Source organism: Rousettus aegyptiacus, unplaced genomic scaffold (genome assembly GCF_014176215.1).
Source record: "Rousettus aegyptiacus isolate mRouAeg1 unplaced genomic scaffold, mRouAeg1.p scaffold_m13_p_17, whole genome shotgun sequence".
Lineage (NCBI taxonomy): Eukaryota > Metazoa > Chordata > Mammalia > Chiroptera > Pteropodidae > Rousettus > Rousettus aegyptiacus.
In genome coordinates, this window is record NW_023416292.1 from 3,469,635 (window position 1) to 3,487,700 (window position 18,066).

At 35.5% G+C, this 18,066-nt stretch overlaps 1 pseudogene; it reads right to left on the reverse strand.

Moving 5' to 3' along the window:
- Nucleotides 1-17,210: 17,210 nt before the first annotated feature.
- LOC107508963 lies at nt 17,211-17,446 on the reverse strand (annotated as a pseudogene).
- Nucleotides 17,447-18,066: the final 620 nt, after the last annotated feature.

Here is an 18,066-nt window from a genome sequence, read left to right on the forward strand (position 1 = left end):
TTAATAGTTTGAGAAAATTATAAATTCAGTTTCCGAGTTTGAAGAGTGGCCAGCTGAGAAGAGTTCTAAAGTTTGGGTTTGAAGCATTTTTAGATGGAGTGAGAGTAAGCAGTGGCAATCTGACAGATTTTTCTGGTTTGCAGTTCGAATATCTCTGATGATCTGAGTGGCCCACATAGCAATAGTCACAAAGATTGTGCACATGTCAGCCGTTGGAGTGATCTCTCTAACATTTATGTTAAGTTGTCTAGGTTTAGCTTGTACAGGAAAAAGGCAGTTTTGCTTTCCTAGTGATTCCAAGTCAAAAGGGTGGGAGAAAATTGGAAATGTTAATTTGGAGAGTTCTAGCCAATATTGGAGGAAACTAGAGGAATTCAGGATCCAGTTAAGAATATAGGCAGAAAACAAACCTAGTAAAAAAATAACAATTGGAGTTGGAGCTGCCATCCCAGAGGAAGTGTCTTGTATGCCTTATGCCTCAAACTTTTGGAATGTTAAAACGGGCCGAAAACAAACAAACAAAAAATAACCTTTGGATCTGAAGCAACATTGTGTCCCAAAGAACTGTTTGCAAAGATAATAAAAAGGAGGTATTACGGCCACCAGACTAATGGCTACTGGTCTGAAAATTGAATACTTTGTTTAGAATTAGTGTCACTATGTTAGCTTACCGCACCTATAGAAATGCCTTCCTTCTATTGACTTAATTGTTCTTCCTTTTCTCATAAATATCCCTTGCTTTTGTCTCCTAATCAGAACATCATTTGGGCTTCTGCCTGAATCAGTGCTTTCTGAATAGCTATTCCTTTTAGATCACAGATAAGTGCTTGTTGCCTCTCACTTTGGCCCTTTATTTTTAGGTTAACTACCTAAAAGACAATTAACAGTAGTAGAAACTAACATCCACAAAAGTGTATTACTGAAATATAATCTTTCTATAATCATCCCCATTTCTATCAAAGGAAATCTAGTAAGATTAATTGCAAATTAGTCTAGTTTTATTAAACTTGGCTTGATTATTTACATAAGTGCAGCAAGACCACTGACTGTCCATATAGGCTCTTTTAAATCTGTTGGGACTTTAAATTTTGTTGGGACGTTTCACAAGGAATCTCAGATTAGGTCTTGAAAGTCTCTTTGGGCTAAAAAGCCAAGGACTTATCCAATTATATCCTGTTATAAGGAGAATGGATTCTTATTGCACTTACACAAATAAACATATTGTCATGAAAAATAGGAATATTTAAAAAGAGTTTCATAATTCTGAAGGTTTCAGGTAAAGAAAAAAAGATAAAGGCTTCAATGTTTATTGTGAAGATACACTTTACCAAATTGCTGTAAGTTATAGATATCTTAACAGAGAGGAGAAAAAGGGGTCCTTTAAATATGGAATACAAAACATTGGAGAATCAGCAGTGATTTAAATAAAATCATAAAAATTATAACCATCTTTATAGTTCATTCAATTTTATGTGATTAATTCTTGTTTTGTTTTTCTTGGATTGGTAGTTTTATGAATCAATCAGCATTACATTAGATTTTTAGAAATCTTACCCTGTTAAGTGTCATAATCTTAAAGTTATCAGAAACCTACATTCTAGAGAACTTGTCAGGGTCTTTTTCAGAAACCTTTTTGAAGATGAAGTATTTTTGTAGGAACACTTTTGCAAAAGCATCAGAGTAAAAAAATAACTGTGTGCAAATGGCGAAATACTTAAAAATTGCCATGGTTAAAGATCTGGTGAGAGTTCACATACACATATAAAGAAAATGATGCAATTAATAAGTAAATTTGATTATTTCTATGACATATAACAATTCAAGATAATAACTAGAATTATGACTGACAACATTATACCAGGATATACCAGAATTTTTGGAAATTTCTTGTAATTTCTGGAACACATATTTATATAACTACAAAATTAAGACTGTTTAGTATTACTTTTTTATTTGACAATGATTCTCATGTAATTTAACATGTCAAATGATTAGTTTGTTCTTTTTATTTCTTAGGTTCCACATATAAGTAAAATCATATAGTGTTTATCTTTCTCTGTCTGACTTTAATACCTTCTAGGTCCATGAGAGCAATATCTTTTTCCATCCCCTTCCTTTTAGTCTGTGTGTATCTTTTAATCTGAAGTGAGTCTCTTGTAGGCAATATATGTAGGGGTCTTGTATTCTTATCCTTTCGGCCACTCTATCTTTTGGTTGGAGCACCTAATTCTTTTCCATTTAAGGTGTTTATTGATAGGAATGTAGTTGTTACCATTCTTTATTCCTGTTTTTGATACATGTTTTTTTCTTCTTAAAAAAGTCCCTCCAACATTTCCTGTAATACTGGCTTAGTGGTGATAAATTCCTTTAGCTTATTTTTGTCTAGGAAGCTCTTTATCTGCCCTTCAACTCTAAATGATAGCTTTGCTGGATAAAGTATTCTTGGTTGTAAATCCTGGGTCTTCATCCTATTGAATATTTTTTGCCAAGATCTTCTGTCCTTATAGTTTCTTTTGAGAAATCAGCTGCCAGTCTTATGGGTGTTCACTTATAGATAACTATCTGTTTTTTCCTTTGCTGTTTTTAATGTTATTTCTTTGTATTTAACCTTGGACATTTTAATAATGATGCATCTTGGTGTGGGCCTCTTTGGATCTCTGGTTTTGGGGATTCTCTGAGCTTCCTGCGGTTTTCTGTCCCTTTACTTCACTGCGTTGGGGACGTTTTCCATCATTATTTCTTCAAACAGCTGTTCAACATCTTGATTTTCTTTAGGTACACTGATCAGACAGATATTTGGACCCTTAATGGTGTCCTACATGCTCCTTAAATTATTTTTATAGTCTTGGCATCTTATCTCTTGCTATTCTGATTGAGTGTCCTTGGCTTTCTTGTCCCCTATATAGGGCATTTGATCCTTTTCTTTATTAATTTTGTTTATTCCTTTGTTTATTCCATTTAACATACTTCTCAGATAACGTGTTCTTCATTTCAGACTGGATCCCTTTTATAATTTCTATTTCTATTTTTATGTTTTTTTATCTCTTTGTTGAAATTCTCACTGAATTTATCTACACTCCCCAAAAGATCTCGAGCATCTTTACGATCAGTGTTTTGAACTCTGCATCTGTTAGATTACTTGACTCCATTATATCTGGATCTCTGTTCTGTTTTCTCATATGGTTTCTGCTTCTTTGTCTTCCTATTTTGTTTGTCTCTCTGTGTCTGTTTCTATGTACTAAGCAAAGCTCCTAAGTGTCCCAGTTTTATTAGTGCAGACTTGGGAAGTAGGTGTCCTGTGACACAGTCCTGAGAGGGGGTCAGCTGCAGGCCAAACTTAGCCTAAGCCTCTACCCCTCCAGGCCACCTGTTAAAATTCAGCAAGCAAACCACAGATGCTGTGCTTATAGTTGCCTCAAAAGGCCACATAGAAACTGAGGCCGGCAATAAGTACCGGACTCACTGAGGATACACCTGGATGTGGCTTGGGTGGGGTCACGATTTGGAGGAGCCGGGATTTCAGGGAATCTTCTGGATGAAGAGACCTCTGTTATCCAGTTTGATGATATCAGGGCTATGGCAGCGCTGTGTCTGCACATTGGGAGGGGTCAGGGCTCAACAGGGATTAATGGATACTGCTGGCACTTCTGTACGGAGCAAATCTCACTTTGGCCCTCACTCTGACGTCTCCCTGTAAGTCCCTGGTGACCCCTGTGCACAGCCGAATCAACACTGGTGCTCAGAGCAAGCGGGTCTATCACCCAGAAAATCTGCTCTTGGACGCAGCCCCTTTAAGAGGAGTCTGCTGCTACGGGCAGCCTCCGTCTTACTCAGCTGCTTGAGATGGGGCAGCCCTGCATCCTCGCCCAGTCCTAACTTCTGCTATTGCAGGGCGATTTCTTGGACTTCTCCCTAGTTGAATGGCTTGTTCATCAATATCCTAGGCGATTTTTCCTCGCTGCTGCTCCTTGATTCCGTCACAACTTTTTGAAAACAAATCTTTTGAGATGATCTGAAAAATCTCAAAGCCAGTTCAAAGTCAATAAGATTTCATTTAGAATTTGATTTTGGGGAAGATTTTCCAGAATACCAAAAGATTTTAAAACATTTGATAAAATAGGATCATAGATCATTGTTTCTTTCCTTTAGCATTATATCATAAGCACTTCTCTGTTCTTAAATGTTATTTGAATTCTCTTATCATGTAACATTCAATACTTAAAGAATATAAGCAATGAATATGTAAAGCAAATAATAACATGATTACCCATGTCCCTCTCAATGATCAATAACGTTGAAGGCATGTATGTGTCCAAGTGCCTCTGTCCCTCAGTTTCTTGCCCAAGGTAACTACTCTCTGAAACGATGTGCATCTATGTGTGTATATTTCTTAAAAAATAAACATTTAAATTACAGTTGACAGTCAATATTATGTTTGTTTCAGGTATACAGCATAGTGGTTAGATACTTATATAATTTACAAAGTAATCTCCCTGATAATTCTAGTAACCACCTGAAACCACACATGGTTATTGCAATATTATCAACTATATTCACTATGGTGTACTTTACATCCTATGACTATTTTGTAACTGCCAATTTATACTTTTTAACTTGTCACATTTTCCACCCAACCCCTAAACCCCCTTACATCTGGCAACAATCCATTTGTTCTCGGTATCTATGAGTTTGTTTCTGTTTTGATTATTTATTTATTTATTTATTTATTTATATTCTACATATAAGTGAAATCATATGGCATTTGTCTTTGACTTATTTCACTTAGGACCCTCTAGGTCCATCCATGTTGTTGCACATGATAAGATTTTATTCTTTTTTTCTGACTAAGTAATATTCCATTGTATTTACCACATCATCTTTATTCAATTATCTACAAATGGACACTTAGGTTGCTTTCATATATTGGCTATTGTATATGAAATGTCCTTCTTTGTCTCTTGTTATAGCCTTTGTTTTAAAGTCTATTTTGTCTAACATGAGTATTGCTACCCCAGCTTTTTAAAATTTTCATTTGCATGAAGTATTTTTTCCATCTCTTTACTTTCAGTCTCTCCCTGTGTTTTAATCTGAAGTGAGTCTCTTGTAGGTAGCATAGGTGTGGGTCTTGTTTTCTCCCCCATTTAACTATCCTATGTCTTTGGATTGAAGCATTTAATCTATTTAAATTTAAAATAATTAATCTACATGTATGTTTTAAATCATTCTATCACGCCTGTGTGTATATGTGTGTATGTGTATATATACACACACACACACACACACACATATAGATAGAAAGAGAGAGAGAGAGAGAGAGAGAGAGAGAGAGAGAGAGAATCTACCAAATTTAAATCACTAAAGGAATGACCTTTCATTTTTTTATTCATTCTCTGGAGATGTGCATATAAAAGTGGACCAAAAATCTAACATAGTCTTCTAAAAATCCTAAAAAATAATCTGGGCCTGGTATTTTTTGTGGGAAGATTTTAAATCACCAATTTCATTTAATGGTTATATGACTTTTCAGGCTTTTTGCTATTTTATTAATTTCATTTTGGTAAATGATATTTTATTAGCAATTTATTCATATCATCTACCTTTTTGTAGTTAAGAGCTTAAATTCTGGAGCTAGGTTGCCTGGGCTAAAATTCTAGCTCTTCCATGTTCATAGAGTTGTACTACATGACCTTAAAAAGCTTACTTAAATTTCCTGAACCTTGGTTTTCTCTTCTGTAAAATGTGGATAATAAGAACATGTAACTCGTTAGGAAGATTAAATGAGTTAATACATATACAGCACTTGGAAAAGTGCATGCTTAGAGCAACCATTCAATAAATGTTAGCTATACTATTACTATCATCTTACCTTTACTTTCCTTGAGTTTATTTATTTTTCTTTTCCAACTACTATAGTTGAAAGTATAGTTCATTAATTGTCATCTTTTTTATTTTCTAATGAAAACATTTAAGGCTATAAATTTTCCAGTGAAGCACTACTTCCTTGCATGCCACAAATTTTGATATGTGGTATTTTCATCATTGCTTAGGTCCTAAGTATTCTTAACTTTCCATATGTTTTCTTCTTTGACTATGAGTTATTTAGAAGTGTTTTTTAAAATTCTAAATGCATATTTTTTTTGTTAAAAGTTATCTTTTTGTAATTGAGTTTTAACTTCAATGTATTGTGGTCAGAAAATGCCAAATGATACCTATTCTTTGACATTTGTTGAAAATTGCTTTAGGTCTTAGCATATGATCAAATTTTGTAAATTTTTTATGTGTTCTTAAAGAGAAGTCCAAAGGACTTCTGGTCAAGATAGTGGGGTAGGTAAATGCTGTACTTGCCTCCTCCTATGACTTCATTAAAATTACAACTAAATTATAGAACTATCAACCTAAAGAACCACCTGAAGATTGGCTGAACATAAGTCCTATCATTAAGGATATGAAGAAGAGTTCACCTTATGATTGGTAGGAAGGGCAGAGACACAAAGTGGGCTGGCCTTACTTTTGTTAGTTGAGGATTGGGTTGCTGAATATTGGGAAAGATATCTTGATTGCTGAGGTCCCTCTGGAGGAGTGAAGGGGCACAGACCAGGGTTTCAGTGCTGTGAAGAGGAATTTCTACAAAATCTTGCTGTAAAAATCAGCAAGGATTCTAAGATGGAAGGCTACTGGAAACCAAAAGGTCCCCTTAAATGGCTGGTGCACAGACTCACTCAATTGCAGGCACTCACCCTGGGTTCTGGTGGAGAGACAGCAGCTTAAGAAGAGTCAGAGACATACAGAGAAAGACTGAACTGTGTGGCTTCAGGACAAGGACTGGAGGGATGACTGCCATTGTCCCTGTATTAAGCCATCATTCTGTGCAGCCTACAGGCAGGCACCATCTTGCCTGTGTTGAGCCCTCCCCCAATGCAGCCAAATCTGAATATGCATTGATTTAGTGAAATCTGCTTACCTCACCCAACTCAAGAATTGCTGGAGGCATATTCCTAGCTGGGCACCCAGCCCTGCCCAGTCCTCTTGGGAGGAGAATATTTTGGCAGTAGTTGGCAGGCTTTGGCTTGAGCACCTCTGGACTTGGTTTGGGTGGCAGGTGACCAGCCTCAGCCCAAGTTTCAGTGTTTTTTGAATAAATCTTGGGGGACTGTGGACCCCAGGCAGGTGGTGTCTGTCCTTAGTGTGATCTGAGACTTCCGCAAATGGCTACAGGCTCAGCATTGGCACCAAATCTGGGTCAACACTAAACTAGGGAGAGCCGTTCACCTTATGCTGGTGACTTCCTGGGACCTCACCTTACCCAACTGCATACCACCCAGGATCCCTTCACATGTTGAGCCTTGTGGGCAGCTGGCAGACAGCTTCAGATCTTGGGGTGCCCTGAAGTATTTGTTGAGCTGCCCCAGACCCAGTGTTGGTGGCAGCCAGTCTCGGTTTGCTATGTGACCTCTCCCAAATGCCTCCAGGTCCAGCACAGGCAGTGACCAACTTCAGATCAATTTGTAGCTCCTGCCAGGTAGCCCTGGGTGGTCACAGGCAGCAGGTGATCTTGGTCTGCACAGAAGCCCCTCCCAAGTTGCCAGATTCAGAACCAATACAGTTGAAGGCTGGCATTAGACCACAACAGAACACCATCGGGTTAGCCCCACAAGCGGCACACCCAAAGGGGGGTATCAATAAGCACACGAGTTGACTGGGGCGAATCTCATTCTGTGGGGGCAGCCCCCATACAGCAGATTATACCCTTTGGGTGCATCCAATTCTCACAACCAGCAAGACTGAGAGTCAGTCTCATCCACTGATGTGTCAATAACAACCAAGGCTTAACTACAACAGGAAAGCGCAGACAACTTACATAAGGGACACCCCCAGAGCACCTGATCAGGGAGTGCAGATGATCAGGGAGATGACACCACTAGGCCACAGAGGACATCTACTATATAAGGCCACCTGGCCAAGACTGGGAGACAGCAAATCTACCTAATACATAGCAATGAATACAGAGAAGCAGCCAAAATGAAAAAATAAATAAACATGTCCCATATGAAAGACAGGAGAAAATTTCAGAAAAAGAACTATATAAAATGGAGGCAAGAAACTTACCAGATGTAGCATTTAAAAATTTGGTTATAAAGATGGTCAATGAACTTAGTAAAAGAATAGATGATCTCAGTGAGGACTTCAACAAAGAAACAGTAAGCATAAAAAAAGACATAGAGACCATAAAAAAGAATCCATCAAAAACGAAGAGTACAATAACTGAAATGAAGAATATACTAGAAGGAATCAACAATAGATTAGATAAAGCAGAGGATTGAATCAGCAATTTAGAAGACAAGATAGCAGAAACCAGCCAGTTAAAACAGCAAAAAGAAAAAAAAGAATAAAAAAAAGTGAGGAAAGTTTATGGGATCTCTGGGACAACATCAAGCATAACAACGTTCGCATCATAGGAGTCCGAGAAGGAGGAGTGGGTGGGGAGAGAGTGAAAGGGAGAGAGAGAGAGAGAGAGAGAGAGAGAGAGAGAGAGAGAGAGAGAGAGAGAGAAGAGAGAGCGTGGGATGGAGAATCTGTTTGAAAAAATAATGATGGAAAACTTCTCTAACCTGGTGAAGGAAATAAAGATATAAGTCCAGGAAGTTCAGAGTCTCAAACAAGATGAACCCAAACAAGCCTATACCAAGACACATCATAATTAAAATGCAAAAAGGCAAAAAGAGAACCCTAAAAGCAACAAGAGAAAGGCAGCTAGTTACTTATAAGAGAGCTCCCATAAGATGTTCAGCTGATTGCTCAGTAGAAACTTTGTAGGCCAGAGGAGATAAGCATGAAGTATTCAAAGTGGTGAAAAGCAAGGACCTACAACCAAGACTATTCTACCCAGTAAAGTTATTATTCAAAATCTAAGGTGAGATAAAGAGCTTCCCAGACAGGAAAAAGCTAAAGGAATTTATCACCACTAAAACAGTGTTACAAGTAATGTTAAAGGGACTTTTTCAAGAAGAAGAGGGGGAAAAAACCTATAAATATGAATAATAAAATGGCAATAACTATGTACCTATCAATAATCACTTTAAATATAAATGGATTAAATGCTCCAATTAAAAGTCATATGGTAGCTGAATGGATAAGAAAACAAGAGCCATACATATGCCGTCTACAAGAGACCCACTTCAGACTGAAAGACACACAGACTGAAAGTAAAAGGATGGAAAAAGATATGTCATGCAAATGAAAATGAAAAAAAACTGGGGTAGCAATATTTATATCAGACAAAATAAACTAAAACAAAGGCTATAGTAAGAGATAAAGAAGGACATTACGTAATGATAAGGAGATCCAACAAGAGAACATAACCCCAGTAAACATTTATGCACCTAATATTGGATCACCTAGATATATAAAGGAAATATTGACTGATGTAAAGAGAGAGATTGACAGTAATACAGAAATAGTAGGGGACTGTAACATCTCATTGACACCAACGGACAGATCTTCAGACAGAAAATTAACAAGGATATAGGGGCCTTAAATGACACATGAGACCAGATGGACTTAATTAATATTTTTAGAGCATTTCACACCACGGCAGCAGAATATACATTCTTCTCAAGTGCACATGGATCATTTCCCAAGACAGACCACGTTAGGCCACAAAACAAGTCTTGATACATTTATGAATATTAAAATCTTATCAAGCATCTTCTCTGATCACAATGGTATGAAACTAGAAATCAATAACAAGAAAAAAAAACCCCAAAATACACAAACATATGGAGGCTAAATGTTCCTAAACAAGAATGATTAACAATGAGATTAAGGAAGAAATCAAAAGATATTTTGAGACAAATGAAAATCAAAACACAATGACTCCAAATCTATGGGCCACAGCAAAAGCGGTCCTACAAGGAAAATTCATAGTCTTACAGCCCTATCTCAAGAAACAAGAAAATTCTCAAATAAACACTCTAAACCTACACTTAAAGGGACTAGAAAAAGAACAGCAAATAAAGTCCAAAGTGAGTAGAAAGAAGGAAATAGTAAAGACCAGAGTAGAAATAAATGATGTAGAGTCTAAGAAAATAATACAATATATCAGTGAATCCAAAATCTGGTTCTTTGAAAAGATAAACAAAATTAATAAACCTTTAACCAGATTCATCAAGGAAAAAAAGAGGACCCAAATAAATAAAATCAGGAATGAAAGAGGTAAAGTGACAACCGATTCTACAGAAATATGAAGGATGATAAGAAAATACTACAAGCAATTGCATGCCAACAAATAGGACAATCTGGAAGAAATGGACAAATCCCTAAGAACATACGATCTCCCAAAACTTAGTCAAGAAACAGAAAATCTGAATTAAACAATTACTACTAACAAAATCAAATGGGTAATAAAAAAAACTCCCAACAAACAAAAGTCCTGGACCAGATGGCTTCGCAGGTGAATTTTACCAAACATTCAAAGAAGAATTAACACCTATATTTCTCAAACTATTCCAAAATATTCAAGAGAAAGGAGAGCTCCAAAGCTTATTTTATGAGGCCATTATCCTGATTCCCAAACCAGACAAAGACATTACAAAAAAAGAAAACTATAGGCCGATATCCCTGATGAACATAGATGCAAAAACCCTCAGCAAAATATTAGCAAGCTGAATTCAGTAATACATCAAAAAGATTACACACTTGATCAAGTGGGATTTATTCCTGACATGCAAGATTGGTTAAATGTTTGCAAATCAATTAATGTAACATGCCACATTAACAAATGAAAGCTAAAAATCACATGATCATATCAATAGATACAGAAAAAGCATTAAACAAAATCCAGCATCCATTTATGATAAAAACTCTCAGCAAAGTGGGAATAGAGGGAACATATCTCAACATAATAAAAGCTATATATGACCAAGCTACAGCTAACATCACATTCAATGAAGAAAAGCTCAAAGCATTTTTCTTAAGATCAGGTAGTCTGCTTTCAATACTTTATTCAACACAGTATTGGAGGCCCTAGTCACAGAAATCGAATAAGAAAAAGAAATACAAGGCATCCAATTAGGAAAAGAAGTAGTAGAACTGTCATTATTTGCTGATGACATGATACTATATATAGAGAACACTAAAGACTCTGCCAAAAAACTGTTAGAACTGAAAAATGAATTCACTAAAGTAGCAGGATATGAAATTAATATTCAGAAATCAATTGCATTTTTATACACCAATAATGACCTATCAGAATGAGAAATTAAGAAGACAATTTCATTTACGATTGCATCAAAAACAATAAAATACCTAGGAATAAATTTAACCAAAGAGGTAAAAGACCTGTACTCAAAAAATATTGTCTTTGAAGAGAGAAATTGAAGAAGATACAAATAAATGGAAGCATTTACTATGCTCATGTGTAGGAAGAATTAACATCATTAAAATGTCCGTACTACCAAAAGCGATCTATAGATTTAATGCAATCCCTATTAAGATACTAATGGCATTTTTCACAGAGCTAGGACAATAATTCAAAAATTTATATGAAACTGCAGAAGATCCTGAATAGCCAAGGCGATCTTGAGAAAGAAAAATAAAGTTAGAAGTATTACACTATCTTATATTAAACTATACTACAAAGCTATAGTAATAAAACAGCATGGTGCTGGTGCAAAAACAGACACATAGGTCAATGGAACTGAATAATGAACCCAGAAAAAAAGCCACACCTGTATGGTCATTTAATCTATGACAAAGGAGGCCAGAATATGCAATGACGTCAAGACACTCTATTCAATAAAAGGTGTTGGGGAAACTGGATAGAAACATGCAGAAAAAAAAATGAAATAGGATCACCTTTTTATACCATATACAAGAATAAACTCAAAATGAATTAAAGACTTAAATCTGAGACCCCAAATCATAAAACTCTCAGAAGAAAACATAGGCAGCAAACCCTCTGACATTGCTCTTAATGATATTTTTTCTGGTATATCTTCTTGGACAAGGGAAACAGAAAACAAACAAACAAACAAACAAAGAAAACAAATGGGACTACATCAAACTAAAAAGTTTTTGTTCAGCAAAGGAAATCATCAACAAAACGAAAAAACAGCATGGCAAATGGAAGAAGATATTTACCAATGATGCATCTGAGAAGGGGTTAATATCCAAAATTTATAAAGAACTCACAATTGAACACCAAAAAAGAAACACAAAAAATCCAGTTACAAAATGGGCAGATGACATGAACAGGCATTTCTCCAAAGAGGGCATACAGATCGCCAATAGACATAGGAAAAGATTCAACATTTCTAATCATCAGAGAAATGCAAATTAAAAGCACAATGAGGTATAACCTCACACCTGTTAGAATGGCTATCATCAATAAACCAAAAAACAAGTGTTGGCAAGAATGTGGAGAAAAGGGAACCCTTGCGGACTATTGGTGGGATTGCAAATTGGTACAGCCAGTATGGAAAACAGTATGGAGATGCCTCAAAAACAGAACTATCTTACAACCCAACAATTCTGCTTCTGGGTATTTATCTGAAGAAAATCAAAATACTAATTCAAAAGGATATATGCACCCCTATGTTCACTGCAGTGGTATTTACAATAGCCAAGAAATGGAAGTAAGCTAAGTGTTCATTGATAGATGATTGGGTAAAGAAGATATGGTACATAATGGAATATTACTCAGCCATAAAAATGAAATTTACCATTTGCAATGACATGAATGGATATTATGTTCAGTGAAATAAGTCAGAGAATGATAAATACCATATGATCTCACTTATAAATTGAACCTAAAAAACAAAATAAATGAACAAACAAAATAGAAATAAACTCTTAGATACAGAGAACAAACTGGTGATTGCCAGATAGGAGGGGCTGTGAGTTGGGTGAAAGGTGAAAGGATTAAGTACTAATTGGTAGTTACAAAAAGTCACGGGGATGTGAAGTACAGCATAGGGAATACAGTCAATAATATTGTAATAACGACTTATGGTGCAAGGCAGGTACAAGACTAGGCAGGGGAATCACTCTCTAAATTATATAAATGTCTATTATGCTCTATACCTGAAACTATTATAAAATAATAATTACTGTCAATCCTAAAAATTAAAAAAAAACACCATATGAGAGAAGTAGTCACATACAAGAAGTACAAAAATGTAAAAAATCCTAATGTGATCAGATAAAGAAAACTTGATAAAAAAGAAGTCCAGATTTTAATTGTATGTGCAGATTCCATGTTTATTAAATCAAACTTATTTTATTGTTTAACTCTTCTATGCCTTACTATTTTTAAAAAGTCTTTATGATTTATGAACAACTAGAAATGTATTGAAAATTTCTATTGTGTTGGTAGATTTCTCATTTTTTCAGTCTTTAAAAAAATCAATTTTGCTTTATATATTTTGAGACTGTTTTTTAGTGCGTTCAAGTTTAGAATTGTTCTATCTGCATCTTAAGTTCAAACTTTTATCATGATGTAGTGGTCTTTATGCTTAATAATTTGTCTAAAGACAATTTGTCTGCTATTCATATAGCAACCTCATTCTTTTGGTTAATATTTATCTTGTATATATATTTTTTCACATTTTAGTGTCCTTATGTTTTAGAAGGATCTCTGGACTAATTTTCACCTAATTAGACAATTTCTCTGTTTTGCTGATGAGATTAGTCTATTCACATTTATGTGATTTCTTATGTATTTGGGCTTATTTCTATCATAATATTAGCACTACTTTTTTCTATGCTTCTTTTCTCCATTGTTTTCCTTTAGAAATTAATTAAATTTTGATTGTTTGTTTTCTTATTCTATTCTCCTCTGCCCAACTGGTTTGGAAATTACATTCTTTGTTATCTTGTTATGATTTACCATGGGAATTAAATTAAATTAAATTAAATTAAATTAAATTTATTTTATTTATTATTTTTAAAATTTTTATTATGGCGACATTGGTCAACAAAATCCAGTAGTTTCAGGCATACAATTTAATAGTAAGCACATACATACATTGTATTGTGTGTTCACCGCCCATAGTTCGATTTCTTGCTGTCACCGCATATTGACTCCTTTTTGCCATTGGAATTTTTGTATAAATTTTTAATAAATTTAAAGTGAATATCAGAGCCCCTTTTCTCAAAAAAATATGAATACTTTGAATAATTTAACTTTGATCCCCTTCTCTCTATATGTTATTGTCCATTATTTGAGTCTTTTGATTTATTTTTAAATGCCACAAATTAGTCATTATTATTACTATTATTATAGAAAGACAGTGTTTTTTTATATTTACCAACATGTTTACCAGTTTCTTTGCTTCATCTTTCTTCTTAAATATCTGACCTTAATTCTAGGATAAATTTTCTCCCCTGATGTTCATCGTTTGGAAACTACTTTATTGAAAGTCTGATGAGAGTCAACTCTACCTAAAAATATCTTTATTTCATCTTCATTCTTGAAAGATAGTTTCGTTGAGTATACAATTTTAATTTGATGCTTGTTTTCTTTTAGCTCTTTGAAGATATTTTATTGTTTCTGGCTTCCAATTTTTCCTGCTAAGAAGTTTGCTGATGATGTAATTATTGATCTTTGGTAATGAACTATTTTCTCTCCATTTCCTTTTAAGAACTTCTGTCTTTAGTGTTTTTCAGTTCCACTACAAGACATCTGGGTGGGTGTTAATTTTTTAATTTTATTAGATTCATGGAGTTTTACAATCATTACCCCAGTCAATTTTAGAACATTTCATCACTTCAAACAAAAACTTTGTACTCTTGGGCTCTCAACCTCTGATTCTCTCCATTTCCTTCCCCCAGCCCTAAGCAACTATTAATTAATTTTCTGTCTCTATGTATTTGCCTATTCTGGACATTTTGTATGAATGAAATTATATAACGTGGTCCTTTGTGACTGGCTACTTTCACTTAGTATATTTTCCAAGGTTCATTGATTTTGTAACATGTATCAGTACTTCATTCTTTTGAATGGCTGAATATTTCATTGTATGGATATGTCACTTTTAATTTAATCCTTTATCCATTAATAGACCTGTGGGTTTTTACTTTTTGGCTCTTATGAATAACGCTGGTGTAAATATTCATGTACAAAATTTTATGTGAATTGATGGGTCATATGACATCTCTATGTTTAAGCATTTGATGAACTGCCATACTGTTCTCCAAAGCGGCTGTATTCGCACTAGCAGTGTATCAGGATTCTAATTTCTTCACATCTTTGCCAACACTCATCATCTAACTTTCCGATTCTAGCCATCTTAGTGTGTATGAAGTGGTATTCCATCATGGTTTTTATTCTCATTTCCCTGATGACAAATGATGTCAAAAATCTCTTCCTGTGCTTACTAGCCATTGCATATTTTCCTTGTAGAAATGGTCTTTCAGATCTTTTTTTCCATTTTCAAATTTGGTTGTCTTTTTATTATTGAGTTGTAAGTATTTTTACATATTCTAGATACAAGTTCCTTATCAGATAGATGATTTGCAAATATTTTATCCCATTCTATGAACTGTCTTTTTACTTTCTTGATGGTGTCCTTTGAAGTACAAAAGTTTTTAATTAAGGTGAGTCCAACTTACCTTTTTTTTCTTTTGTTGCTCATGTTTTTAGGGTCATATCTAATAATTCTTTGCCAAATCTAATGTCATAAAGATTTACTTTTATGTTTTCTTTTAAGTGTTTTAGCTTTTGGTTTTATGTTTAGATCTTTGACCCATTTTGAGTTAATTGAATGTGTAGGTTACTGCTTTTCAATAAGTTTGGGGCATTTTCATTCATTGCTTCTTTGAATATTTTTTTTTCTGCTTTGTTCTGTTCTCTCTTTCCTTTCCTTTGGTACTCTCATTATGCATATGTTGTTGTGCCCAATAATGTCCTACATTTCTCCAAGGCTCTGTTCATTTTTCTTCATTCTTTTTCTCTCTGTTCTTTGGTTTATGCAATCTCTACTACTCTCCTTTTAGGTTCACCAATTTTTTCTGCTGCCAGTTCAAATCTACTATTAAGCACCTGGATTTTTAAAAAATTCAGTTAGACATTTCAACTCCAGAATTTCCATGTTTAGAAAATAATTTCTATCTTTTTACTGATTCTCTATTTGATGCAACATTGTCATTTCTTTAGTCATTTTTTTTTTTCAGTTCTATGAACATATCTGTAATGGCTACTTTGAAATCTTTTTCTGTTAAATCTGACATCTGGTTGCCATCACAGGCATTTTCTCTTGCCTTTTTTTTTTTGTCTGTTGTATTAATCATACTTTATTTTTCTTTACACACCTCATAATTTTTGGAAACTGAACATTTTAGGTAATGTATTGTAGCAACTCTATGGGTTCCTTCCCTTCTTTCTTGGTGTTATTTGCTTATTTATTTGTTTAGTGACTAGATGGATAATTTTAGTAAAGTCTATTTCACTCCATAGAGTTAAACCTCTGACGTTCCTCAAGGAGGCACAGTTGAGGGTATGCCCACAGTCACAATGGTATTGGTATGGCTCTCTTCCTCTCTTTCCCTGAACACACACAGATGTTAAACTCTACTAACTGTTGGCTGATTGTTCTATTGTTTTCCCTAATGCCTTGGGTATAAATAGCTGTACAAACTAATCCAATCATCTTGTGACTTCTTTGAAGGGATAGTTTCTGAGTTCACTGCTCGGTATTCATTTTGATCCCAGGAAAGCTCTTTCCACCTCTGCTTTTTTTTCCTGCAAACTCTTCTGTCTATGGTCTAATTTGTATCTTTGTTAAGTTCAGAATCCACAAATATCCTCCCAATTGACTTATGCCACAACCTCCATTGTTCTTGGGAGCACCCTCAGGCTTGAGCTTTTCCATGCTCTTTTACAAATGAAGTCAGTTCCTTTGGGAAAAAATAAGGAGCTATCTATATTATCTACTTTATGCCCCGCTTCTTCCCCCATGCAAAATCCCTGAGCCAGAACTTTGGACTGGGAGGTAGGAACAATGGTAAGTTTCTCTCTGAGTGATACTTCTGTTCTAGAAGCTCAGCACTTAGTATGTGAGGGGTGGTCAGCAACCTGAAAATTTTCCCCGCACATATATATCTTTACTGTGAGCTGCATTTAAAGCAACTGGAACACTTCTAGCAATAGTAAAAATGATTAATTTACAAAAGTAGGGATTTGGTGAAGCTGCCTAGATGGAACCCTTGGGAGCTCATACATAGATGCCAACCCGCAGCAGAAGGAAGAGGACTCCATAGCCCATGAAGAGTGAGGCCATCAAGATGAGGAGCTCTTTGTAGAGTCCTGAGAGTACTTGGTGGAGGTGACCTCATAAACGAAGAACCAAGTGGTGAAGAACATATCAATGGCCAACAGCACCACAGTCAGATGGAGGAAGACAGCCGGACTCGCTGGGTTGGTGTATCTGCTCAGGGCCTCGAGTTCCATTTTGCTGGGTGCTAGGTAATCTGCTGCTCTGCCCAACCTGAGATTTTCTTTTTTTTTTGGCTTGTCTGTCCTCATGGAGAAACCATTGCCTCCCACACTGGGGCAAGTGTGATTGGGGCCCCACTAGTCTCAGCACACTGTACTCAAGGTAGAACCCGCATTACACAAGTTGAGAATAGGAGGTAAAGGAGTCCTTACTCACCTGGGACCTAGCCTCAACAAAGGTACCTGGAGGTATAATGAGAAATGCTGACATCCTATTCCTATTGAGAAGAAAGCCTTCTGTTTGGGAATTAGTGGGAGGGGCAGGCCTGTGTTCCTGGCTGCAGCAGTCTGGAGCAGTCTTTGGCTTGCTGGGTTGGGAAAGGGGAGGGAAGGAGGGAGTAGTCTTTGTTTAGGTATCACAGATTCCCATGTTTTAAAACTAAAATTTCCAGATTTTCTTGAACAGATGTTTCTTCATTTGCAGTTTGCCCTTAGGACCATTTCTAGAGGCTTAAATTATTATTATTTTTTAAAACATTGTCACTAGTTTCACGGGGGAGTTGATGAGTAGAACTCCTTATACTGTCATGCTAGATATTGATCTCTACACATTCATTCTTGATAAAAGTCTTAAA